Here is a 25864-nt window from a genome sequence, read left to right on the forward strand (position 1 = left end):
CATCACTTTGAAACCTTCCCCGGTGCTCGCAGGGTGGAAGCTGCACCCAGAAGGACCAGATGGACAGCCCCCGGCCTGTGTCGGTACACGGGCACACCGCAGGCTCGCTGAGCTGAAGAACTTTGCAAAGCGCCCCAAACCGCTCCCAGCTTCCACTCTCAGCCATTTCTCTCCTTCTCCGCTCACAAAGAGCGGGCACGGAGCAAGCCTTCGCCACCTGCAGCCGGATCCCGGGGCACCCCCCAGGGAAGGCAGGCCAATGGAAAGAGGGCAGAGGTTCACACCCCCACCCCCAAACCTCACCGCGCATCCTGGCCCGGAGGTGGCTGCACAGCCGGCGGGAACCGACGCCCCCGGGCCGGCTGCCGGCACCCCCTCGGCACCGGCCCCACCCCCAATCCTTCCGGCGCCCCAACGCCCACCCACCCGGGCGCGGGAGTGGGAGGGTGCCGCGTGGGCAGCTGGAGCAACAGGCGTGGGAGCAGCGCTCCTCGCACTTGCTGGCTCCAGAAGCCTCGGTAGCGTCCCTCTTACCTTCGGCGAAGCAGCCCCAGGCCCCGCACCCCGCGTGCGCGCGACGAAGCTGCGGCCAGGGGCCGCCTAGGCGCCGAGCGCCCAGCAGCGCGGGGAAGCGCCCAGCAGCCGCCGCTCGCGCCGCTCCTCCTCGCCAGCGAAGTCTTGCTCGCTCCCTCCCTCGCTCAGTCGGTTCGTGCGTCCGTCCGTCCGTGGGGCCCTCCCTCCTCCTTCTCCACCTTCTCTTCCTCCTCCGCCGCCGCCGCCGCTCCAGCCCCAGCTCGGCAGCGAGTCCCCTCCCTGCTTCGCCTCTCCGCTCGCGGGCTCCCTCGCTCGCTTACTGCCCCCGCCGCTGCGGGCGCCGCGCGGAGCGGAGCCGGGCCGGCCACGGGCTGCCTCTCCCGAGGTCCCTCTCCCGAGGAGGCGGTGGGGGCGCGACGCAGGCGGGGCGGGGAGGGGAGCAGGGGGAGGTGGCGAGGCTGCGCCCTCGGCTCCCCGCAGATCCCCGCCGGCCGAGCGGCCCCAGGCCCGACCCGAGACCGCCGCCGAGCCGGCAGGCAGCCGAGGGCGAGAGGAAGAGGACCCGGAGCCTCGGCGCGGGAGGGTGCCCAGGGCGAGGGCGTGCGAGGGGGAGTGACTCGGCGAGCGAGGGTGTGTGTGTGTGTGTGTGCGCGCAGAGGGACGCGCGCGTGAGGGGGGTTGGGGGTGGAGAGACGAAGCTGAGCCCGGTGTGTCTCCCCGGCGAGTGGAGGAATCCTAGGGTGTGCCCGGAGGTAGTGGAGTGTGCCGCCGCGGGTGTGAGCGCGTGTGCCGGTGAGGGTGGGCACTGGGTGAGCTCGGCTTGGGGGTGGGGTGGGCCGGGAGTACGGCGTGAGCGTGAGTTGGGGGCGTGTGTTGCTGGAGACCCGGGAAGAGATAGCGGGGAAGGCTGGCGTGTGCACGCGTGAGGTGTGTGCGCCTAGGTGGGTGTCTCTTTCTCACTGTCCACGAGGCAGCGTCTAGCGCCTGGCCACCTGGTGAGGTGGCGCAGGTCACCGCGCAGGCTTCTTGTCTGGCCCCGGGCTGTCAGCTGCGTGCGCCCTGACTGGACAGGTTCCGGGGGGACTCACTACCCTTACCCCACGCAAGAGCTTCTCTCCTGCAGGAGCGCGAGGTCATAGCCAGAAGGTCGGGATTCGCTCTTATGTGCCGCCACGTGCACCCAGTACCCACACTCAAGAGTCGACTCAGGAGCGTGATTGGAGACCATTCCTTTCCTCCAGGAGCTGGCCCAGCCCCTGGCCCCTCCCTGAAGCCCATAGAACCCTGCTGTTTGGTGCCTTAACCAAGAATGGGGAGCGGGAGGTCAGCGTGCTACGGAAGGGCCATTGCCACCCTAGGGTTGGCTCTGAGCGGACCGGTGGCCCTGGCTTTCTCTCCATTTCCTGCTCAGTGTGAGGAATCCCAAGATCTCAGCCTGGAGCTCAGGATGCTGGGCAGCTCCGTGCTTCAGCAGGGACCGGAACACTTGGCTCCAGCAATCACAGTTCTGAATATGGAGAGGTGTGTGCTGAGAGGTAGACCAAGGAAAATATGCGTAGTGCGGTGAGGGTGTATTTGCCAAGATACTTCTGGATCTGGCGCTGGAAAAAGACTTTGCTAAGTCCAGAATGGGGCTTCTGGCTTGTGACAACTACTAACCTTGTTCCAGATTAATGTGCATAAGTCAGAAGTCAGTTAGCATTGTGTTGTGAGCCCTTGTGGGCCCCTGGCAGCTTGGAGCCCCTCATTCATCAGTTTTCTCCTCTTTCCCCAATGCTAACTCAGTGCGTCAGTCTGAAAGGTGCACAACTGGCCTTTCCAGAGGTGGACGTGGGCCCCATTAGCGTTTACCAGGAATCCCAGAGCTGTATGGGATTTGCATACTGATTTGCATACAGTAATAATGATTAACAACACTGCCACTCCCTGGCAGACCTCGGAAGAATTCAGGGAAGGCCTTGGCACTGATCCCACCTCCCTCCTACCCGCTGGAGACAAGCTAGTTTTCTCACTATTGCCAACCTCTGCCCCTGGAAGAAGGTGCTTCAGTCTCTGGGGGGCAAGTCCCTTTGCTCTTCTACCCCATGTCCAGCCTGAGGGAGTTGAAACCCACTATTTTATTTCTGCCCAAATCTGAACTCCTATACTTTCTCACCATTGTTTTGCATCTTGAGGGTACTCAGAGCCTGAGTCTGCCACAAAGCTTGGGGGCTTCAGGAAACAGTTAGCTGGCAACATCATTCCTTCTCTGGAGTGATCAACTAATGGGCAGTTGTGGTGTCCTGGACCTTGTGATCCCTGTTTGAAGCTAGGACTTTGATTTAGACACCCTGCCCCACCCCTTCTTGCCACATTCCTCCCAGGTTTTTGTCTGGTGCAATAGCTGTGGACTCTTCTCTGTTTTGTCTGGAAGATCTACAGGAAAGTATGAGAGATTAGACCTCTAGTGTAGGCCACAGTGTGGACTTTGTTTATAGCCATTTCCACAGCCAGGTGACGTGGAAAATAGAACAGAGCCGGTGAGGGGGAAACGAGGTCTGTGGACTGGGACAGCTGGAAGAGTCACTGTCCAGCAGGATGCTATCTATGCAACACTCCCATTACTTCTTTCTAGCACCGCCTGTTCCCCGCCCCAGCCTGGCCGGGATTTTCACTTGCTTTTCCCCCATGACACGGCCGCTTTTCCTTTAACTCTCAGGTTCTATTTAAAAAGCTAATTTGGGAGCTTGTCGATGCTCCCAATTCAGACATTTTAAATAGGAACTGAAAGTCAGGAGCTGCCAGGGCACTAGATTTCCTCCTCTTGCTACGTAGGCACAGCTGAGGCATTTGTTCAGTCACTCGGCCAGCCCTGGCCTGTGTGTCTGTGTATGTGAACGCCTGCAAGCTCAGAGTGTATTTTCAGGATATCTTTTCTATTTAAAGATGGAGCTTCTATGGATGACTACTCTGTGTGTGCGTGTGTGTCCTTTCCGAGCTGTGCACACATGAGGAGTCTTCTTTAGTCCCATGGCTCTGGCCGCTATTTGCAGAGCTTGTCACCGTGTGGACTGTGAGGGTAAGAAGCAGCCATGCTCAAAGTTGCCTGCCTCTTTGCTGATGAGCCAGGCTGATGCATCTGTGCCACCGCTTCCCAGGGCTGCTCTGCTCAGGCTTGCTCTTTGAAGCTTGCCTCAGAATGTCCTTAAGGGTCACTCCCACCCTCACTTTTTGTGACTGTCCTACTTCAGCAATTTGCCCCAGGCTGGGGCTGGAAATTTGAAGGTGGAGCTATACTCTGAGAGTTGCAGGCTTTCTACTTTCAGGATGCTATGTACCTTGCAGGTAAGAAACTTAAGTTCAAACTGCCTGAATTGTTAGGCAGTTGCAAAGCCTGATATTGCCTCTGCTATGTGACCTTGGAGAAGCTACTTAATCTCTCTGTACCTGGATTTCCTCATCTCTAAAATGCAAATAAATAATACTGTCTACCTATTAGATTGTTGTGAAGATTAAATAAACTATCACAAATTAAGTATTTAGAGCAGTGCCTGAGGCATGGAAAGTACAATGTAATTGTTGGTGGTTGTTCAAGAGTGGTACAAGCAGGAGTCATGGAGAAATCTGGCTCAGGAGGAAGGTATAACTACCAGATTTTATACAAATACAAATGCACACGTGCACGTAACAACAAAAATGCCAGGCCACAGCCCACAGTGAATCAAGTTCACCTTGTCGGGTAGCTGGTTCCCTAGGCCCCAAAAGGGAAACTTCGGTGCCAAAATAGAGGGAGAGCCTTCGTGTTGGGGATGAGGCTGGCGCTTGTATGTCAGAAGTCATGGGCAAATTTAGGGGCCAATTTTAGGCAGAAGGAGTAAATTCCAGGATGTTCACTGTCCACATGGTCCCAGACTCTGATTTACCTTTCTGGAAGTGGCCACTCAGGAGGAGTGTCCTCTTGTTCTCCAAGTCACCCCCGAGGCTTGGGGTCCTCTCACTTTGACCCTGCTGCTGTCTCCCGTACCTTATCCCACCACTGTGCACATGAGCATTTACTCAGTTGCCTCACAGCCCACCTCACCTCTGTCCGTGTGCAGATACGGGCACTCAGGAGGACAGACAGGAGGAGCTACAAAGACTGAGGACAGGAAGGCTGGCCAAGGGACCCGAGGTAACATTGCTGGTCTTAGATTGTATCAGGCTTCACACATCAGCCTTAAGTGGAGGAGCTTCCCTATACTGGTTCTTTGCTAGATCTTTAGTAATCCTGCCTGGTAGATGCGAAACTGGTAGTTGGAAGCTGAAGGTAATCAATGGGACTTCCAGAGGGATGTAAGGCTGTGTAGGTAGCATGAAATTCTAAACTCTCCTTCTTGCCACCTCTCAGGATCCTGGCCCTTCCCTCTTCTGGAGGGTAGAGTGCTGTGTTAGCTACTTTTCTCTCTTTGCTGAGAAAAAATACCTGACACCAAAAGTTAAAGGGGGAAAGGTTTATTTGGCTTACAGTTCATAAAGATTTCAGTCCATAATCAGCTGGCTCCAAGGCAGGGTTGCAGAGGGGCAACAGTTCGTGGCAGTGGAAGACAGCAAAAGCAACAAAAGAGCCTTAACAGTGTCTTTCTGCCTCTTTTATCCCATCCAGAGTACCTGGATTTGAGCGGTGCCAATCCAATCACTCATGTGTAGCGGCTTAGTAATTACACACCCTTAATCTCAGCATCACACATTCCAGATTCAGCCACCTCTGAAAAGAAAGCCCCACCTCATCTATCTGCATGAAGCTTTGGGGGGACATCTAAACACAAACCACAACAAGTGACCTACTCAGATAAGAGTTAACTTGGTTGACCTCTCCCATGCCTGGACTCCACAGGTGTATGGGTGGGTAGGGCTTAGTGTGTCCAGGTTGTGGTTGTATCAGGAATCCCACAGCTTGGTGGGATTCATTTTCCAAGGTGAGGTAGGTGGTGGTAGTGTAAATGCTGAGGACTTTGTCCCCTCCAGAAGGCCAGAGGTTCACCTGCTGAGTATCACCCCAGGGTGTCCAGTTGGCCACACCAGGATAGTCTGTCTATTATAGTTTGAATCTAAAATATCTCCTAAAGCCTCAGGTGTTTGGAAGTTGATTGGATTGGGGGGGGTGCTGTACTAATCAATGGATGCATCCACTAATAATTTGAGTACCTGAATGTGCTGTTAGGAGGTGGGGCTCAGTTGGAAATGGGTCACTGGGAGCATGACTTGAAAAGGTCTATTCTTGTCCCTGGCTCTTTTCTTCTCTGTATCCTGGCTGCCGTGGCATGAGCTGCTTTTCTCTACCATGCTGACCTGTCATGCAGCTTCTGCCTTGGAGCCAGCTAACTGTGTACTGAACTCACAAACTGTGAGTCAAAATAGCCTTCTTCTTTAAGTTATGGGTGCTGCATACTTTGTCCAAGGAACAAGAAAATAACTGAGATACTGTCCAACCTTGTGGTGATAGCTGAATTCACACCCATTAGGTGTTTCTGCTCCCTTTATGAAGGAAGAGAACCCTTACTTCCTCAGACTTCATCCCATTTAAGAGGTCAGTCATGGCTTGGGTGGTCATCTCATTAGTCAATATAGTTCGACCAATACTGGCACATGAGAAGTGATCAAAGTTGCTGGGCTCCACAGCCCTTCCTGTGGAGCTCTGGCAGCCTGATAACTGCTCTGACCAAGACAGATCTTGAAGGCAGCATAGCTATGGTGAAGGATAGAGATAGAACTCTGTGATGTAATGATTTGTTTTCCTTCAGTAGCACATTTTCCTTATGTTCTGATGTTTCCAAGGGCTCTGCCCTGGTCCTCTTTGCTCCTCTACCTGCCCCTTTCCTGTGAAGTTTAGTGAGGCAGTGGTTTCAGATTCAATTGGATGTTTATGGTCCTTTCCTGAGCTCTCCGAGCTCTGTTTACTCTACATCTCCACCACTGTGCACAGCCATTCCTAGGCTTCATCTCATCACCCATCTTCAACCTTCTGCAGTCAACTCTTTCCTCTAAACTCTCCTGCCAGTATGTCATCTCATCACTTCTTTCTAGCCTTCCTTCTTCCACTCACTCATACTCTTCTTTTTAGCACACAAACCTTTTTTCTGTTACCCGACAAGATCTCATGCTTTTATATCCTCAGCCTTTGTGTAGGTTGAACCCTCTTCCAGAAATGCCTTCCACCATTTCCTGGTTCCATCTATCTTCCCAGCAGACTCACACTCAGCCTCAACCCATAACTACTCAGCACAAAGGTCACAGACCAAATGTTGGTTAAGTCCTCCCCAAAACCTAGGATGAACTAACCATTCTCTACTTTGGGCTTCCACGGTCTTTCCTGTGTATCTCAAACCTGTGTGGTCTTAGTTGTCTGCATGGTAGTGTCCCTTCCTGGCCTTTAAGCTGTTTAAGGCAAGAGTCGTGTCTCAGCCATTTCTGAGAATCCTAGCTCAGTGTTAGGCACATTGCAAATGCACAGTGAATTTGTACTATGAATTTGTTAAACCTGTGTTCCCATAGCTCCCTTGATTATGTGTAACTGAGAGTATGTGATAAATTTACTAACTGATCAGTCTCCAGGTCTCATCTAATGGATCTTGAGCATTGGCATGAGGACAGAGAGAAAGGAAGAGGGCATTGGAGTTTTGGCTGATCCTAGATGAAAAGGGCCCCAAACCCCCCCCCCCCCCCCCCCGCTTCAGTGAGGAGAGAGGGAAAGGCTTTTACAAAGTGAGTCTCAGTCGATCTGCCTGCAGAGATCCGACCAGTGTTCTCTTGAACCAGATTGGTTTTCAGGGAATTCTTTTCTTTCCCCTCTGGCAGGATGTCAATCACATCCCCAGAACATCACCTCCTGGGGAACGGCTAGGGCATAGTCAGCTGGATATGTCCCTGGTTGCCTGCAGCTGTGACTGTGCTCCTCATAAAGACCTGCATGAGGGCCTGTCAAAAACCCATTTAGCCAAAACTCTAACATGGCTCAAGGAGATGCCTAGACCAAAGGTTGCTGATTTTAAGGGTAAACTTGCACAAATACCGCATCAGCAAATCTGGGACACTGAAGGCTTGGTAGGAGAAGATGGGCTCTGAACAGACCTGGCTCTGTCATTTACCAGCTATGTGACTCTCTCACCTGTAAAATAGGTTCTTTCTTTCTTTTTTTTTTTTTTTTCCAGTACTGGGATGGAACTCAGGACCTTGCACTTGCCAGGCAGGTGCGGTGCCACTGAGCTACTTCCTGGGCCCTGTAAAATAGGTTCTAATAATGGTGTCGACTCATAAGGCATATGAGGATGGAGTCAGATAATCCATAAAACATGTCTCACATACAATAAGAAAAAGGCTGGCTGTTATAATATTATGACTGAGTCTGAAACTAGCTCTTTTAAATCTTGGGCACAGCTTCCAAAAGTATAGTACATCGCTAGAGTTCTTTCCATTTCCAGTAAATGGGGGAAATCAAAGAAATTTGTTCTTAGACACTTTTCAATTGCCTTCAAGTGCTGACTTCTCCCTATTCCCTCCTCATCAGAATAACTGATACAATCATTTACACTAATGTGTAAGTGACTATCTCATCCAGAGATGCAGTATTCACATTCTTCAGTGAAGAGCCTTCAGTCAAGACAATGAAATAAAGTGAGTGGGATGTCAAATATTCATCAGAGTAATGGGGCAATTGGGAGGGTGGGGGACAAGGAGGCTCTTTGTGATTCTGCAGAGTCCTGTCTACACTTAAAACTGGTCCAAGTGATGCAATCATAAGCAACAGGTGGGCTGTTTCTGAATTCTGCCGCTAGGAAATCTTGTCTCTAGCCTTTGTAGGAGTTTTGTAATAAGGTTTGTGCATCGGTTTTAGACACTGACCTTCTCTCAGTAAACAGACACAGCTCATGAGTACCAGGGCCCCTTCAGCACTGCACATCTACGATACTTATACTCAAATGTATTTTTTTCTTCAGAGCTCGGGGCTGAGGCTGGTTGTTTTTTGCCTCCCTAGGTTTGTGGGAGACCAGCTGCAAAATCATTAATTGCTTTGGTGAGTCAACAAGTAAAAAGGACAGGCCAGCTACTCTCCCCTGCCCTACAAGGTCATACGAGGTTTTTGGATTTCTCTGAAAAATTCTTGTTAAATGTAGGTCCTCATGGCTCTTTTGAAAAATTCTTTACTATAGGACATTTCTAACATATACAAGAGACAAGAGAGTTTTATAATATAACCCCACAAAGCCTCATTTAGCTTTAATCTCTACCAACTCGTGGCCAATTATGTTTCATCTCTATCTGAACCCCACCCCATAACTGTGAAGCAAAATCCAGATATCATATAATTTAATCTGTGTATATTTCAGCAGTTGTGCCCTTGTTATGGTCAATAAAAGCCATCTCTCCAGGGGAGAAGTCCTTTCTTCCTCCTCATGTGATGCTAAGAACCTTTGTCTGCTATCTGCCCCTGTGTCCAGGAGTGGTCCCTGGGTTAGGCAAGTTCAAGGGCTTGCTGAATCCTGCCCAGAGTATATCCTGTCCCTTGGGCAGAACAGGATATACATAAACTGCCTGGCAGCAGTGCTTCCATGTGCATGCTTTTTGGTGGCAGCAGCGATGCTGTCCAGTCAGTGTGAGGAGGCTGAGCTGAGAGCCAAGAATCATAGTCATGAATCCAACTGGACTCATTTCTCACATGCTTAATTTCAGTTAGCTTTCATCAAATCTTATTTCACTTCCATTTTACAGATAAGAAACGTAAGACCTAAGGCCACACTTCTAGTAGTTATCTGTGTCAAAGCCTAACTAGATGCTAATCAAACTCAGTTTCTCTTTTTCATAGGCATAGCTACAGCACATTTCCCATGTGCTCCCTTGCAATTAGATTTGGCTAAGGGACTAAGTTCTGGCCCGAGTGCTATAGGACAATGTTATAGAAGTCATCTGGAGCAATCTGCCTGCTCTTTCTCCATCCACTAGCTGAATGGAGGGAATTCCAAGGGACCACAGGAGTGCAGAGCCACAAGAAAAGAGGAGCCTGGGTCCCCAGATGACTGTGTGGAGCAGAGACCACTGTTATGTTACACTGCTGTTAAACTGAGTGATATTTGTTAAAGTAGTACCTTCATCCTGACCAATGCAGTGGCACAGATAGGACTGAAACCCTAAGTGTGATTAGGCCAACGTTCGGTTTGCCTCTACACCACTGTGCCTCAAGGCACAACACAAGTCACTTATAAGAATCTCCTACATGGTCAGCATTTGATAGATCTGCCTTTAAGGATCTCATATCTTAAACTTGTGTTCTGTAACGTAATAGCCACTAGCCATGTGGGGCTGTTTAAAATTTAAATTAATTTAATGAAATTAAAAATTCAGTTTCTTAACTGTACTGGTCACATTTCAAATGCTCAATAGCCACTTTGGGTGGTACAGATAAGAGAATATTTGTGTTATCACAGAAAGTTTTGTTAAATGACACTGGCTTAGATATCACACTGCACCTTTCCCCAGACTCCTGCAGAAAATCTGGGAGGATTGGGGGTGCTGCTCAGGGTAGTTTCCCCAACAATCAGGTTGTCACAACCACAAAGGCCTGTCCCCTGACTTGAATCTTGGGTCTTTGTTCCTGCCTTTCTCAGTGACCCCTGAGGCTATAATCTTGTGGCCCTCCCGAATTAAGTAGAAAGAAACTTTAGCTACAACTTCCTCGGGCTGTACCATGGGACTGTGTCTCCCGAGAAGAGCAGGGCTAGAATTTTATTCCCACACCTCTACAGGGGCTGAGCATCAGATACCAAGAGACAGAAGACCTAGGGCTGTGCTAGGCAGGGTTTTTTTAAAACTTGGAAGCCCAACCAAGGAGACCAGGGCTTTAGTTCACTTTCCACAGCAGGAGCCTCAGCAAATTTTCAAAACCCAAACCCAACTATGCTGCTTCTTGGCTGAAATTGTTCTGTAAATACCCACTGCCTTCAGAATTGAGCCTACAAAGTGCCCTACACTGTTACCAAATCCTTGCTGATCCTACTTTTCTACTTTCTGCTCCTCAGCACCTTCGACCTGCCATGCTGAAAGACCTGCAGTTCCTCAAACCTCCAGGTTTTCTTTGACCCTCTGTTTTCCCAGGCTCTTTCTTCCTCAGGAACTCTCTCCCCCTTTCCCTTCTCTCTTTATCTAACATCTATGTATAAGCCTTGGCTCAGAAACACTCCTTCCCCACCCCTCTTCCCCTCTCTCCATGGAACTTACCACACTTACCACCCATCCTGAGCAAACAGTACACGTTTTTCATGTGAGAATCAAAAGCAGAGACTATCTCCTGGAGGGTTTTCTCAAGAGGCAGACCCTTCTGAATGCTTCTAAATTATGAGTCTTGGTTCCTTCCTCCCCTCAGTACACACACACACACACTTTCCATCTACTTAATTCCTAGCACAGTCATCAGGGAAGCAAATGGAGCCGTGTAAATCTCTCACAAGCTGTGATGCCCGAACACCTCTGCTTCTTGACCCCAACCAACCACTGAGAAACAGATGCCACTAAAGCCAAGGGCCCTGGCCCCACCTCTCCTTCCACCTGCCATCCCTTCATCTGAAAGGGGACCTGATAGACCAAATGAGGTGTGGTAGTTACAGTCCAAGCTGGGGCCAAGATGTACTGTGAGTCTTCCCTTCATTGGATTATTTTTATGGGGATCAGAGCAGATCGAGCAGTGACTCCAGTGCCTGAGACAACATCACGATAAATCGCCGAGGCAGCTCTTCTATGGCTCATAACTAGTAAATCAAATCTATTGAATGATACATTTACTGCAAATTTAAGAAGTTGTTCTTCCATTTTTAAAGTGTATGTGTTAAATCATACTCAGAGTCATAAAGAACGGAGACAGCTGGCCTCAATGTGAGGAAAACATAAAACAACAAAAACAACCAGATGCTTAAAGAAGTTAGAACATTCCTTGTGTCTTGTTGCGAGAGTGAAGACCCTTTGTGATGGATCCATGGACCTCTCCCTACCTGACAGACTGGAATCCCTACAGTGGTAAGCTTCAGACTTCTTAACAAATGCCTGACTCAATTGCAAATACAGGTTCAATCTTAACAGGCTCCCTCTTCACTCCAGATGCCTGAAGTGGACAAAAAAGGAAACACAACAGCCTTCTTAGTGAATAACAGCGTTGGTGGGATGGTGATGAGGGACGGGAGGGGGAGTGAGTTATGGGCTGTTCTTCTTTTTTACTTCTCATTTCACCCTATTCAAATGCTACCAAGTGGAATTAAAGTCCCAGCTCAAGACCCTGTCGGGCAGGACACAGGAGTGTGCTTTGTCTAGTCTGTGTGCCCTGGCCCATCTACATGCTAACAGCAGATTCACATTCAATAAACATTTCATTTGAACTAATAGGTCATTATCCACTAATGTTAGTTCAACACTTAAATAATTCATTCACTTAATATATACTTATTGAATGTCCACTAATGGCTGTGCTGGCCATTTTGGGGTAAGCAAGTCTCACAAGGGCCCTGCCTTGGTAGAGTGGGGTTCATGCTTTAACAAGAAAGACAAGCAGTGAGTCTGCACTTTTCTGTTGTTTAGACTTACTGAAACCTCATTGGAAGGTCAGTGAAGCTTGAAAGGTGACGAGATGCTAGATTTGCAAGTTCTCAAAACAATCCCATGAGACAGATCTGTTATTCCCATTTTTCAGATGAGGGGTCAAATCGAAGGCAAGCATCACCCCATACATGTGGAGCTAGTATATGTGATGGTGTGTGTATGTGTGGATTGCAGGGCAGCATGTGTTCCGGCCTGAATGATCTGGAATGCTACTCTGGGGGAGGTTACATCTGAGCTCCATTTGGAAAGAAAGCAGGAATCAGCTGAACGAGTGAGGGGAGGACGTGAGCACCATGCAGAGCAAAGTCACCAGGGCATTAGGCAGAGCACAGCAGGGTCAAGACTGAGCAAGCCAGCCCACAGAGGTCTGTGTGGCAAGCTGAGGAGCTAGACTGTATTCTACAGGCCACAGGGAGCTACCTGGGGCTTTGGGCAGATTCTTGGTGCAGTCAGTTCTGTGTTTGAAGAAATCACTCTGGCCCAGCAGTGTGGAGGATGAATTTGAGAAGGATCAGATGGGAAGCAGGGGAACCAATTAGCAGACTCTTGCAGTATTGCAGGAGAGAGATGATGAGGGCCTCATCTAGGGCAATGGTACTGTGAACGGACAAGAGAAGGCATGAGAGAAATATGTTGGAGGCAAATATTAACAGGACTCTGATTGGCTTAGTGTGGAACAGCACAAGAGGGACACAGGTCAGGATGTGCTGCCTGGGCAGATGACCATGCAAGTTTGGGGCATGAGAATGTAAAGCAGAGCCTCCTGGGGGAGTAGGTGCAGCCCCTCACCATGGAGGGGTGGGAGGATAGTCAGGGTTCTCTTTGTGGTCCTGTCCTGCCCACAAATGTTACATTGTGCTAGAGGAAGCTGTCAGCCTGAGATGTTTAAGGTTTGTGAGCAATATTGACCTTCAGAAATGGGATAGGGTTAACCTAAAACAAGCTCAACAACTCCTTTGGCTATAAGGGAATGAATTTTCAAAATAAAACTGAACAAATCCATGCAGAGCAGGCCATGCTATCTAGAAGCTTATGGAGCTGCTGATTGCTTGAGAGATAAGAGGAGAGATTAACTCTTGGGTCTCATCCTCAGCTATTCTGCTTTTCAATCTCTTACGCGTGTGTGTGTGTGTGTGTATGCATGCACACACATGCATGCACATGGGCGGTGGATATGTCTTGTCATCACTAAACTTCCCCTGGCACACCAGGGCTCCCTCTGAGTACGCCCGGCACAACTGTCCTCCTCCTTCTGAGTCAATCTAGATGAGGGGCCTCTTGATGCTCGGCTCCACTGCCCATGCAGGCTTAGCTGTTCTGCCCCTAGTGTCCTCATCATTCATTCCCCTAAGAAATATCACCTTGTGTTGTATTTCTCTGTTATTTCTTCATTGCCAACCTAAACTCCTGAAGTCTTATTTGTCTTGGTGTACACAGCAGCTGGCACAATGTCTGGTTCATCACCAATGTTCAAAAACTATTGGAGGAATAAATGAGCACATCCTCTGGAGGTGGATCACAGTACACCTTCCCCAGCCTTCACTTTATAGAAGAGGGTCACCTTTGCCCTCCAGATGCTCACATCCCACATGAAAAATAAAGCCTGCAAACACACGAGATGAGGCTTTGGAGGTGCAGCCCACTTTCACACTCAGGTCTCGAGAGCAGCTCTGTGTTTCTCTTGAGATTGGCCTTTGTTTGTACCTCCTTTTCTGCCCTCACAAAAGGCAACTGCTCTTTTGTACTGAAAAGATCATATACTTGTGTCAGTCAGAATTCCAATACTATAACAAAATACCCAAGATAATAAATTTATGAAAAAAGTTCATTTTGGCTCACACTTTCAGAGGTTTTAGACCATGATCGGTTGACTTAGTTGTGTGTAGACCTCTGGTGAGGCAGCATATCATGGCAAAAGCACAGGACAGAGCAAGCTATTCATCTCATGAGTGGGAGCAAAAGAGAAGTGGGGTTACCCTAGCTCCTTGAAAAGCACCCCGCAGTGACCTATGACCTCTCACTAGGCCCTGCCTCTTAAAGGTTCTACTACCAGCCAATAGTGTTATGCTGAGGACCAAACCCTTAACACATGGGCCCTTGGGGGACATTGTAAATCCAGACCACAGTACTTGTTTAGCTCCTGTGAGGGGACTTGAGTAAGTGAATGAGACCACCAGCCCTCTGGGGTTTTGTCCTTACAGAGGCTCCCCAAACTGACTACAGCTTGCAGGCCTAGATGGTGCTTCCAGAGAGCAAGGTCTTTGGTCATTTTCTAGGTAGCCTACACAGCCCTCTGGATTTCTGAATGGTTTCTGAAACAGGAGGGTACTGACTTTTCATCATTGGGAATCTTCTCTCTCGCCTCAGGTTATGAACTTCAACCCGACAAAGTTGGAAGTAGTTATAGAGCAGGGTGACAGACAAGGGCCAGGAAAAGTTAGGGATCATCATGATGAAATTAATAACAGCAGCAATGACACGGTGACAACAAGCTCCTAGGAGTCTGGCATTTATGGTGTGCTCACGCACAGTGCTATGATTTTCTCTGGATTCTTATTTTTTAGTCCTTGTAACACTCTTCTAAAGCAGGTATTGTCATCCCCATTTATCAGATAAATAAACAGAGGCACAGAAAAGTTCAGCAATTTTCTCAAGATCATTAGTAGGGCTGGGACTTGAAACCAAAGAATCTGACTCTAGAGCTCCTACTCTTAAATTCTAAATTTCAGGGAGTTGCAGAAGGCAGGCCAGTAGCCTCATTTGCCATGGAAAGACACCCCAGAAAGGATTGGCCAGTCCTACTCAATGCTGAACCCCCTGCAAACCTTCCAGACACTCCAGCTCCAGTCAGGGGTGAGTGTCAGCTTCTTGCTGGGCTGGAGCACTGCAGAGGCCCAGAAAGAATAGGTGAATTGAAGGGTGCCAGGTAGATGAACTGGACTGCTCCTCCTCCTTCTGCCCCAGTCTCTCAGCAATGGCTTTTGGATCACTGCTTCTCTTGGATGCCTGGATTGCTGCTGTCTGGAGCCTAATCTCCATGCTGGTGGTTTTGGTTGCTATGGTAATTGAATTCACTTAAAGTTGTCTCCTAGCTAGTCTATCTACCTCTTTCTGCCTGCAGCCTGGAAGGGGAAAAGCCCAGGGCTGAGGGCAAGTAGGAGGATAAATTAGTGCCTTGGGGAACCTGTGTGTTTTTCCTGATCTAGAGGTCCTACTCAGAGGCAAGCAGAAGAGAAAATTGTAGAGAAATGTTCTTTCCATCCATTCTTTGCTGCCTTAACTCCTTTCTGTGTAGAGACTCTGGAATTAGGCTTGAAAGGCAGGTTCTGGCAATAATGGTAGAACACTTTGAGAGCATCTTCCATTCCTCAGTATTCTGTTACTCATTCAATAAACAGTGAAAGCTGAATGTATCTAGGCAACATTGCCTGTCTCTGGATGCAGGGTTCCAGAGCCACAGGAAATGCTCCCTAATAGCACATTTTCATAACTTCTACTCTGAGATTTCAGGAGAATACCAGACCCAGTCAGAGGGACTAGAAATTGTAGGTAATTGCCCTTCTTCCTTTCTTTGATGGAGGGAGATCCATGATGTAGCAGTGGATGGGACCATCCCTCCGTGGGACTTCAAGGGAAACTCATATTCCTGCCACCATTCTAACCCAGGAAGAACGTTAACATCTAAGGGGAGAAGAGGGCGCTATTGTCAAAGTGCTGCCTGAGAGCGTATGAGAATTGTAGACCCTTCCCTGGACCGCAATCCCACTGGCTAGGATGATGAAGGCTTGAGGGATAAGAAGGTTACAATAGATTATAGGTGATTGCATGTTTGCAAGTCTCAGTCTTTTAGTAATAGCTGGATGAAACAAATAAAAATTTTACATAGCTTCAAGGAAATAGGAGTCTAGTGATAGACTGGGAAGGCAAAGATGGCTGAGGCTTAGTGGAGGGTCTGGGAGCTCACAGTTCAGGAAGGATGACAAATAAACAATATGAAGGAAGATATCCTATAATACAGGAAGAAGCAAGTGCTTTGGAGGCCCAGAGCTGGGAGAAGAGAGAAGGGTTATCTGGAAGGAATGCACCCATGGCAGGGCACGTTGAGTTGCACTTGTCAGGATGAAAGGGAGTTCTGGAGACAGTCTTTCTGTGTATAGACAGGAGCACAAGCAAAGGCCCAGAGGTAGGACAATAAGCAGCATGTCCAGTGGAGGGAAGACAGGCTGAGTGAGGAGAGTGGCAGGAAGTGAACAAGGCAGGAATACCTGCATGGTGGATCCCAGTTTGGGTTCTGTCCTGCAGGCTACAGGGACCTTTATGGTAAAACAACCATGTTTTAGCAAAACAATACTGGCAGCAGTCCTGAGATAGATGAGTAGAAGTGAAGATAAGGGAAATTGAACTACGTCTATTAACTAGCATTGAAGAAAAACCGAGTCAAGGATGAGGAGGAGCAAAAGCTCTGGGTCCTGGTGACTGGCCAGCTGTGGGATGGGAAGCTATGCAGGAGGAAGAAGCAAGTGTTTAGAGATGTGGAAGAGTAGAAGTCAGTGGGCAGACTCTCAGTGTGAAAATGACTGAAATTAGAATCCCAGACCGCTTGGGGGGAGTTCTGCTTGGAACAAGTGAGCAAGGTATTTAGTATGTTCAAGGTCAAATGTATGATAGGCAGAAAGAAGAATGTTTCAGAACTTGGGAGAGAGCTGCTTCTTAGAAATGTGCATATGTAAATCATCAACTTAGAGGTGACAGCTAAAAGTGTGGGAAAAGACCACAACGCCCAGCGGAAAAGCACAGAGCAGGGGTATGGGAAAAGGCAAACAGAGCTCTTTGGACAGTGGTCAGAAGCAGGGCAGCAGATGTCTTTCGGGAAGGTGGCTTGGGTTGGATGGGCCAGAGTCTGTGGTGGACCAGTACATAGATAGTGTGGGCTTCAGAGATGCTGCTAGGAAAGGTTGTGGAAAGGTGACCTAGGGCAGTGGCTCTCAAATGTGAGCATGCAGCTGAATCACTAGAGTCTTGTCAAGACCCAGATTGCCAAACACTGCCCGCAGCATCTTTCATTCAGTAGATGGAGCCTAGGAATTTGCATCTCTCACAGCTTCCCACATGTCAGTTGATGCTGCTGATTTAGACACCATACTTTAGGAACCACTGGACTAGCCTGCTAAGCCTCTACTTGAGAAGGTTCAAATATCAAATTCATCCATTCCTATTGTGGCCCACATTGGATATGATGAGAGAACACAGTAGGCTTTGGTTAAAGAATGGAGGTAAAGAAGAAGGTGGAGAATATAAGGCAGCTCCTGAGAAATAGAATGGATGCCACTTGGTGGGGAGGACAAGGGCGGCCTGGAGGACTTGCAAGGAAATGCAATGACATAAGAAGATGGGTAGTTTGTGGGGCTGCAGCTCTGACCTTGACTATGGCCCATGACTGATGGGTCATGTGAAGTGCACAGCAGTGAGTTTTGCTGGTAGCATAGCAAGTGAAACCAATCTCAGGCCTCCGTTTGGATTCCTGGCTGAAAGTCTAGAGTTTTCCTCCTGAAGAAACCTATTCCTCTCCCTCATACTCCTCATGCTCTCTTCTAACCTTCATTGCTAGCTTTGGGCCTCCAGCTTTCTCAAGCAGAGTGGAGGCTGCTGCCTTATATCCTGGGCTGTGTTTCCCAGGGGTTGCTTCTGAGGACAAGAAGATCTTGTGCTTTTCCAAGACCTCACATCAGACACTGTGCTCTGAAGAGGCTCCTGGCCTCAATGCCGGGCACTCTCCTGAGGCTGACCTTCCCTGCCAGGGGAAGAACTGAACTTAAGGCTTATTTTCTACCAGTGGAGTGAGTCTGTAAAGAAAATCCAATTCATCGGTGTCTGAGAGAACATTACCAAGATAGACGAGACACCACGGGTAGTATTTAATTATGAGCAGGCAGAGCAAATAGGAAGGACACAATAAAAATGCTAATCAAGAAGAAAAAAAACAGGCTTCATTTTCTTCTAGAACAGACTAAAGCCCATCTCTTCCACTCTCTTCTAAGCCTTCAAATGAGTGCCACAGGCCTCATTCTGAATGTGACACAGTGACAGCGTAGTCCATTTTAGCCCCACTTCCCAGCTTCTCCTGGCTTCCATTGTTTCTGCAACCTAGTTCCTAGAAGCCTGGTTCCTGGGCCCAGCTCAGGATGGGGAGGCCAGCCTTCTCTTCTAAGAACACAGCTTCTACTTCAGCCATGCACAACTGGCAGACAACTTGGAAAGGGAAGGAAATTATTATTCAGGGCTCAATTCCACATCCCAAGGAACAGTTTAGGAAGGAACTATCTCCCCTTTCAGTAGCATCTCCAGGATTTGCATGAAGAGAGAGCAAGGCCAGAGATGTGCCCCTTGGCCAGCCTGAATCCAATGTGCAGGACTGTGTCTCTGACCTGCAAGTCAATCCAATTCCAATCCCCTCAGAATGAGCCTTAAGACACTCAGCCAGGTCCTAAGCTGTGTGTTCTCAACACCATCCAGTTTGGCTGAGCTTGGATTTGACAGTGGTTCAGGATTTGCAGGCCATCCTTGCCTCTCTCCCAATTTGGCTGACCATTCACGTAGGGTCAGTCTGTTTAGGTCAATCTGTCCTTCCTTGCTAGCTTGCTCAACTTCCACATCACTGCCAAAGACAAATTTATTTCTCTTGTTTCCTTTGGGTTCTGGGATGAGCCCCAAGCAGCAATTGTTTTTGAGTATAATTCACTTTCTTTACAGCCCCAAGGACCCTGACTCACCCCAGGTCCTTCCTCTCAGCTGATGTCTTGTGTTTACTGGGCACACCCATCACCCTAGCTGGCTCCCATGCAGTGTACTCTTCATTCAATTAGTCTCTGTTTTTCTCCTCAAATCCTTGTGCAGCCACAAGCTCTTCCCAGGGTCACAGGGCAGGAATTAGCCTGAGGATCAACTGGTAACTCAGCCTAAACCATCTCCCCTCCGTACCACAAGAAAGACAGCATCCAGATACATACTTCTGGATACTGCCTCTTCCTAGAAGTGTCTCTCGGATGAAAAGTTTATGTACCACCTCAGCCACTTACCTGTTATGGAAACTTGAGTAAGTTACATACCTCTGTAGTGCCTAAGTTTTCTCATCCAACAAATAGGAACGACATCTTCTTAGAGTTTTTTCAATGCAAATGCATGCAGAGAGTTTAGAAGAGTGCCTATTACTTAATAAACACTCAGAAAGTGTTAGCTGTCATTATCATCATTGCTGTGATATTTTCTATTAAAGTCAATGATTGTCTTACTTGCCTGTATGTCCAGATACTTTGGGAAAATGTCTGGCATTAATAAATAATAATTGAATGAATGAGTAAATGTTTTTAAGTGAATTCTGCCAAAGATTTTGCACTTCTGAGGACAATTTAAATTTAGAGAGGATTTATATGTTGATGACAATGCTTAACCTGTAAATGGCTATGGTTCGATTACAGGCACCTATGAGGAAGGGACTTAGAGCCAATGGTTCCTTCCAGTGTCTTTCATATTGAGCCTGACAGTCTGTTCCTAGAAACATAGCTATCCCAGATGTGCTGGCCAGTAGCTCATAGATATTTTTCCTAAGGTTGAATCTCCTTAGCTCTAAAAGCAATAAAAACCTTAGAAAGAGAACCAGCAAAGGGTTAAGTGAAACAAACAAACAAAAGCTCTGCTAGTTATATAGAGTATTTCCTGGGTTTCCCTGGGGTCTAAATCACCCCAGTCTGTATATGTATAGAAGCTATAAAGCCCACATGGGCTTGTTCACTGTAAAATAGAGAGGGAGAGGGCAGCAGTGACCTGACCTTCGACCCTGGCAGAATGAGGCTCCTTTGAGACCCAGGTACTACATTCTCTTGGGGAGAATTTACTTCCTTCTACACATCACCAGAGATTTCTGGTAATGAAGAGTAGAAATATTTTATCTAAATATTGCTGCATAGTCTTGCTATGAGTCTACTTGGATAGAATCTCAAAAGGAAAATAAGTTACTGGTTTCCAATTCAGAGGCAAGGGGTGAACCAACACCTAAGAGCTGGAACAGACCCCAACACACACACACACTGGTCTTACACTGTGCTGCTGACTGAATCTTCATGGATATCATCCCATATGCTTCTCACAGAAGATGAATGGGTAGGATGGGGCCAGTATTCCTTTTTCTCTTTTTTTGGAATTCTTTGAAAATATATTCTTTGTTTTCACATGGTTCAACCAAATGTCAGCAGTTCCCTGAGTAACCTTTCAGAGACATTTATGCAAACACAAGCAAATCCACACATATATTCTCTCCCAGCTTTACATAGATGAAAAGCTTGCTTTACACAGTTATGAACCTTGCATTTTTCACTTAATATATTTCGGAGCTTATTCTATATCAGAATATATATATTTACATCATTCCTTTTGGTGGCTACATTAAATTTTAGTATATGTGCTGTCCAAGCGAGCACGTTGGCTACATTAAATTATAAAATTGAAATTAGTTTATTTAACAAGCCTGTTTAAGTTATTTCCAATCATTAACTTTCAAAAAAATGTTAATGAAAAACTTGTGGGCAAGTATAGCTTCAGGATGTGTGCAAGTGTGTCTGACTGAAGGTCCAAAGATAAGTCTCTAGAAGAGGAATTGTTTGGTCAAAGGCTTTCACATTCATAAACTTGATAGTTATTGAAAAATTGCCTTTCACAAATAGCCTGTTCTTTTGTGTTTGATTTTGTTTTTCTAAGAGATGATGAAACTAGAGCTTCAAGAAAGTAAATGACTCAAAAGGGAAGGGGAAGTGGGAGGGGTGGGGGAAAGGAAAGAAGGGAATGGGATTAATATGAGAAAATGAAAAAAAGGAAACAAAGTCTCTGTAAATAGGGAGGGATGGAGGGGTTGAAGGGAGGGCAGGGGAAGGGGGAAAAATAAGAACCAAGAGAGTATGTAAAGGTGTATATCTCCAATGAAGAATGTCATTATATTGTACACCTAAAATGTACCAATAAAAGGATATACAAAAAAAAAGAAGGTAAGTGACTAAAATCATATAAACCTTAAGTAAAAAATTGGGATGAGAACTAAGGTTTTTGGTTCTTGGCCTGATACTTTCTGGGGAAAGGACTCAAAGAAACTAAAGAATATAAAAAAACCTAAGACTGTTGAACTATAACAAATTCTACAGCTTAACATATTTAATGTTAAGCACTATAGACTCAACTTTGAGAAAGCCACAGTCTCTTCCCCTGAAGGAACCTGTAGTCTAGAAGGAGACGGAGACAAAAAATAAAGCAATTTTGGTTCAGGCTGGTAGGATGAGAATGAGATACAAGGAAATACAATGAGAATATGGGAAAGGCTCTTGGTTAGCTTAGGCTTCCTAGAAGATGAGGCATTTAGGGTGACACTGGATAACCTAAAATACCCTTTGTTAAATTAATTGACTTCCCTCTTATTCAACCCTCACTATTTCCTATCCCAAATGTTTTATCAAAGTTATTCAAAGCAGTAAAATGAATTGCTCTGTGAAAACATGGGATAGTTGGAATAGCAATAATAAAAGCTACATGATACTGAATTCCCACCGTGTGCCAGGCACCGTGCTTTCTGGCTCAGACATTGGCTACCAGTGTGACTTTGGGCAGGTAACATCTCTTATATTTGCATTAGTGCCCACTAATAAAATAAAAAAAGGCTGACCAGATAATCCCTGGCTTCCCACCAATCCTTACCCAGTATGGGTCTCTCTTTTCCTGAGATTGCACAAGCCTCTGCTTGGTGGTGTGGGGCGGGGTGGGGGGTGGGGTGATGGACAAGGATGTGTCCAGGAATGGGGCAACAGGGAAAAGGAACAGACAGACTAGATAGTTTTCAAATTGGTAAGTCAGCCTTAGGGAATTCCATGACGAGAGACACGCTGCATAGGTCACATAAATAGTAATACTGATGACACCTTATTGTTATGTAAAGTGACTTCATGTGTTTCATGAGTTATTTTACATGTTCCTAATAACAGTAATGTGGAGAAAGGAGTTAGGGAGCTATTAATTGCTCCTGGAAGTAGGGAAACTGAGGCAGATCCAAGGTAATCTACTTAGCTGAAGTCCCATGGTGAAGTCAGGGTGCAATCTGGGCCAGAGCCAGGATTTCTGCCCTGACGTACGACTAGCTCTGCAATTCCATATGGAAGGCAAAAAATTTGGATGAGAGCAATCTGAAGTCCCTATACCTCCTAATCCCGGCACCTTAGATACCCTTGGTGGTACTGCCCCATTTTTATCACCATCCTTGCAGTAGTATAATAAGCCTTTCCCTGGGTGCTGAGGCAGGCCTTTATTTCTGCAGAATGAGTCATGAGTGGTTTTGGTGACTCAGCTCTAATCAATCTGACCTGTGACTCAGCTATGTTGGAACTTTACCTGGCCCCCATGAACAGGCTGGGATCCCTTGATTACCTCCCTCACCCTCTAGTTCTCCTAAGCCTGGACCCTGCCATGCTCTTTGGAGTCCTTCTTTTCTGAAGGTTCTAGCCCTGCTCTAAGACACATTCCAGAACATGTACCCTGAGCCATTGTGCTTCGCCTATTTCTAGTGCCCCTTTGCTGTGCCCTATGTAACAACTAGACACTGTTCACCAACCTCCCTGATGCTGACCACCAGTCAGGATGTCTGTCTAGTTTTCATGACATGTTTGCAAAATCATTTGCCTGATGGGCCGCCAGTATCCCACTGCTTCTGAGTTTGCCCCTAAGCTGCTTACCCACCACAAAGGATAATGTTCTCTCTCCAGGTCTGATCTGGGTGATCTGGTGATATGGTTGTTGGCAGGCTTTAAACTCTATTTGCTACCCCTTCACTCACTCTAAAACTGAAACCAAAGAGCTGGGGAGCCTTGAGCAACTTGCTATCCCACCCTTTCTGGGGTCCTGTTGGCTCAGCTATGAAAGTGCCCCTAGGTTTCCTTTCCTTGAAGGTATGCATAAGAACATAGCTATTTGAAGGAAGGTGCTGTCTGAAAACAAATGTGATTACTATTTCCATCACCTTTATAATCCTTTAATCACACATTTACAGCAGGGAGCCTGGCCAAGGTGAGTCCATTTATATAAACAGCAGGAAAAAGGAGGCTCTGTGCTACATACCAACCATGCTTAGTGAAAATGTAGGAATTGCTGCCTTTCATGAGTAGAAAAATGAATAATTAACATTTTTTTTTCAAATATCTCACATTGAAACTGCTGGGACCTGTGCTCAGATTTTGAAGACTTTGACGAAGACGTATCACTCTTTCAGGGCCAGTGGGAGAGCTGGTCTGAGCTCCTGATTCTGTCAGTGGTTTTTAAGTCATGGAAGGGCAGGATCTCTGGGCAGCCAACTGCCCCAAAACAAAGATTCTCCTGTATCTTCTCGGATTGGATTATGGAAGTATTGACAGGGGCCTGTCTTTCTATCAGGAGTGGGACAAAGAGTCTTAAGGGAGGTTCCAAAACCATTGTTTGGGATGAGTCTTTAACAGATACAGATTGGTTTTTCTTTTGAGATGATGGGTAGATGGGAGCAAACATGGACTGGATCTCTAGAAGGGGAAAGGGAATGCTCTTCCAGGACCTCTCCATGTGAAATGAGGTTTTAACCAGTGGCCCAAGTGGTAGATGCATCAAGGAGACATTGTTTACAGTGCAGTGGCACAGGTCACTCTAAGAAATTTACCTCAGCCTGAGAAACGTATCCTGACTGTCTTAATTTTAGATAATTCTCAGGTAGAGGCCAATCTTTCCTTCCAGAGAATTGGTCTATTGGTGGTTAGGGTTTCAACTTGATTGGCTTTGGAATTTGCCCTGGGCATTGGCAAAGCACATTTCTAGGTGTGTCTGTGTTGCTCATGGAGGAATGGTCTTGCGGTCTATGCCTGGTCCCTCATCTTTTGGCTCTGGGCTCTTTCTCTGCTCTGCTTCCCGACTGCCATGAACCAAGCAGCTTTGCCCCGCCATACCCTTCCACTATTATTTCTATGCCTCGGAGCCACCAGTCAATCAGAGACTGGAACCATGAGCAAATTAAACCTCTCCTTCTTTAAGTTGTGGGTGCTGGGTATTGTGTCTCAGAAAAGAGAAAGCTAATACAAAAATTTAGTACCAGAAATGTTGGATCATTGCTTGGGCTATACTTGACCATGTGCTTTAGAACTGGTTTGTGGGAGGATTCTTCAGATGCAGGCTAGAAAAGCCCAAGAATGCTACAAGCAGAGCCTGTTGGGTGATTCTAGTCAAAGCTCAGAAGACCAGAATTTTCATTGGAATGTGGACAGTAAAAGTCAGGATTAGAAAGTTTCAGGTGAGCTGGGGAGTTAGCTCAGTGGTTCCAGCACCTGCTGTGCAAGCGCATCCTGAGTTTGATCCCCAGTACCAAAAAGAAAAAAAAAAAAGAAAGTTTCAGGTGGGAACAAGGACTCCATTGGCAGTGTTACACTCTGGAAGAGAATTTACACAAGATTCATAGTGAGGGCTATGAATTAATCTGGCAGAGGAAATTTCAAGACAGCCTAACATTCAGGCTGTGGCTTGGGTGCTGCTCTTTTAGCCAGATTTAAAGTGAAAATCAGAGATAAAAGGCAAAGCTGACAAATTTGAAAACCCAGATGGAACTTTGTGTAAAGTTGGGGGTGGAGATCAAAGGAGGTCTGGGTGCTAAAGAGATTGGTGCCATTAAAAAGGAACCAAGCACTTTGTGTAGTGATAAAAGGAAAGACGAATGAGTGGATGCCAGAAATCATCAAGACCCTACCCACTGCAAGCTTAAGGGTACAAAAGTGTCAACCTTTAATTTTATTTTTTTGAGACAGGGTCTTGCTATGTAGTTCAGGCTTGCCTTGAACTTTCTATGTGGCCCAGGCTGGCCTTTCAGCCTCCCGAGTGCTGGGATTACAGGCATATGCCACCACACCCAACTAAACCTTTCATTTGAGAAGAGAGCCTCTGAACTCCCTTCTTGAGAAGGACTGCCTAAGAAATTGGTTCGCTGGGATTCATTTCACTCTGTTGAGTCATCTATGTACTCAAAATCTGCTGCTACTATGTTCCAAGGGGGCCTGCTTACGGTTCACACTGGCAGCAGATCTTGGTGTCCTCCATGTAATACTGGTTTTACTGGAATGCAGAATGTACCAGTCATAGGATCAGAAAAGCTCCCCAGATTTCAAAGGAGGGCCTGGGAGGCCAAGAAAAGAGCCCCTGAAGGGGCAGTGTGTGAAGCTATGAAAATGAAGCCAAAGGTGCAGACCTCAGGAAGTTGGAGAGGCCAGAAATGTAGAATGTCTGTTGAGGAAAGCTACAGGTTGAAATGGAGCCAACCGCAGAGAGAGGACACATGGGCTGCTACCAGCAAGACTCATGTGGTGAAGCTGCTCAAACCCTTTGGAACTCATATTTCACCACCATGTGGGCTGGATGCCAGATGTGAGGCTACAGAACTTAATGTTTGCCTTACTGGGTTTTGGTCTTGCTTTGGTAAGATTCTTTTCTATTCCCGCATGCCCCCCTTTTGGAATGGAAATGTTTACTCTCTGCCATTGTACCTTGAGATTTTGTAACTTGTTTGTTATTTTTACAGAAGTTCATAGCCAAAGGTTTGCCTTGAATTTCAGAGAAGATTTGGCCTTGGATTGTTAAAAAATTCTGGAACTATTAAGACTTTGGGGAAGGGATTATTGCATTTCTGGTTGTACATGTGTTA

The 25864-nt window shown here is 47.1% G+C and overlaps 1 protein-coding gene across 2 annotated transcripts in view; it reads right to left on the bottom strand.

Annotated features, from left to right (window-relative positions):
• The window catches only part of Kcnd3 (potassium voltage-gated channel subfamily D member 3), a 215914-nt gene extending 214613 nt beyond the window's left edge, over positions 1 to 1301 (bottom strand). Inside the window, exon 1 of one of the 2 annotated variants that reach the window (XM_004853729.4) lies at positions 535 to 1301. The gene's annotated coding sequence lies outside the window, so the exon portion shown is untranslated. The remainder of the gene's footprint in view (positions 1 to 534) is intronic. The other variant, XM_004853728.4, reaches the window with a different exon arrangement.
• Positions 1302 to 25864: the final 24563 nt, after the last annotated feature.

The sequence above is a fragment of the Heterocephalus glaber genome, unplaced genomic scaffold (genome assembly GCF_053883595.1).
Source record: "Heterocephalus glaber isolate CG9 unplaced genomic scaffold, H.glaber_assembly_v1.0 deba00001442, whole genome shotgun sequence".
Taxonomy (NCBI): Eukaryota; Metazoa; Chordata; class Mammalia; order Rodentia; family Bathyergidae; genus Heterocephalus; species Heterocephalus glaber.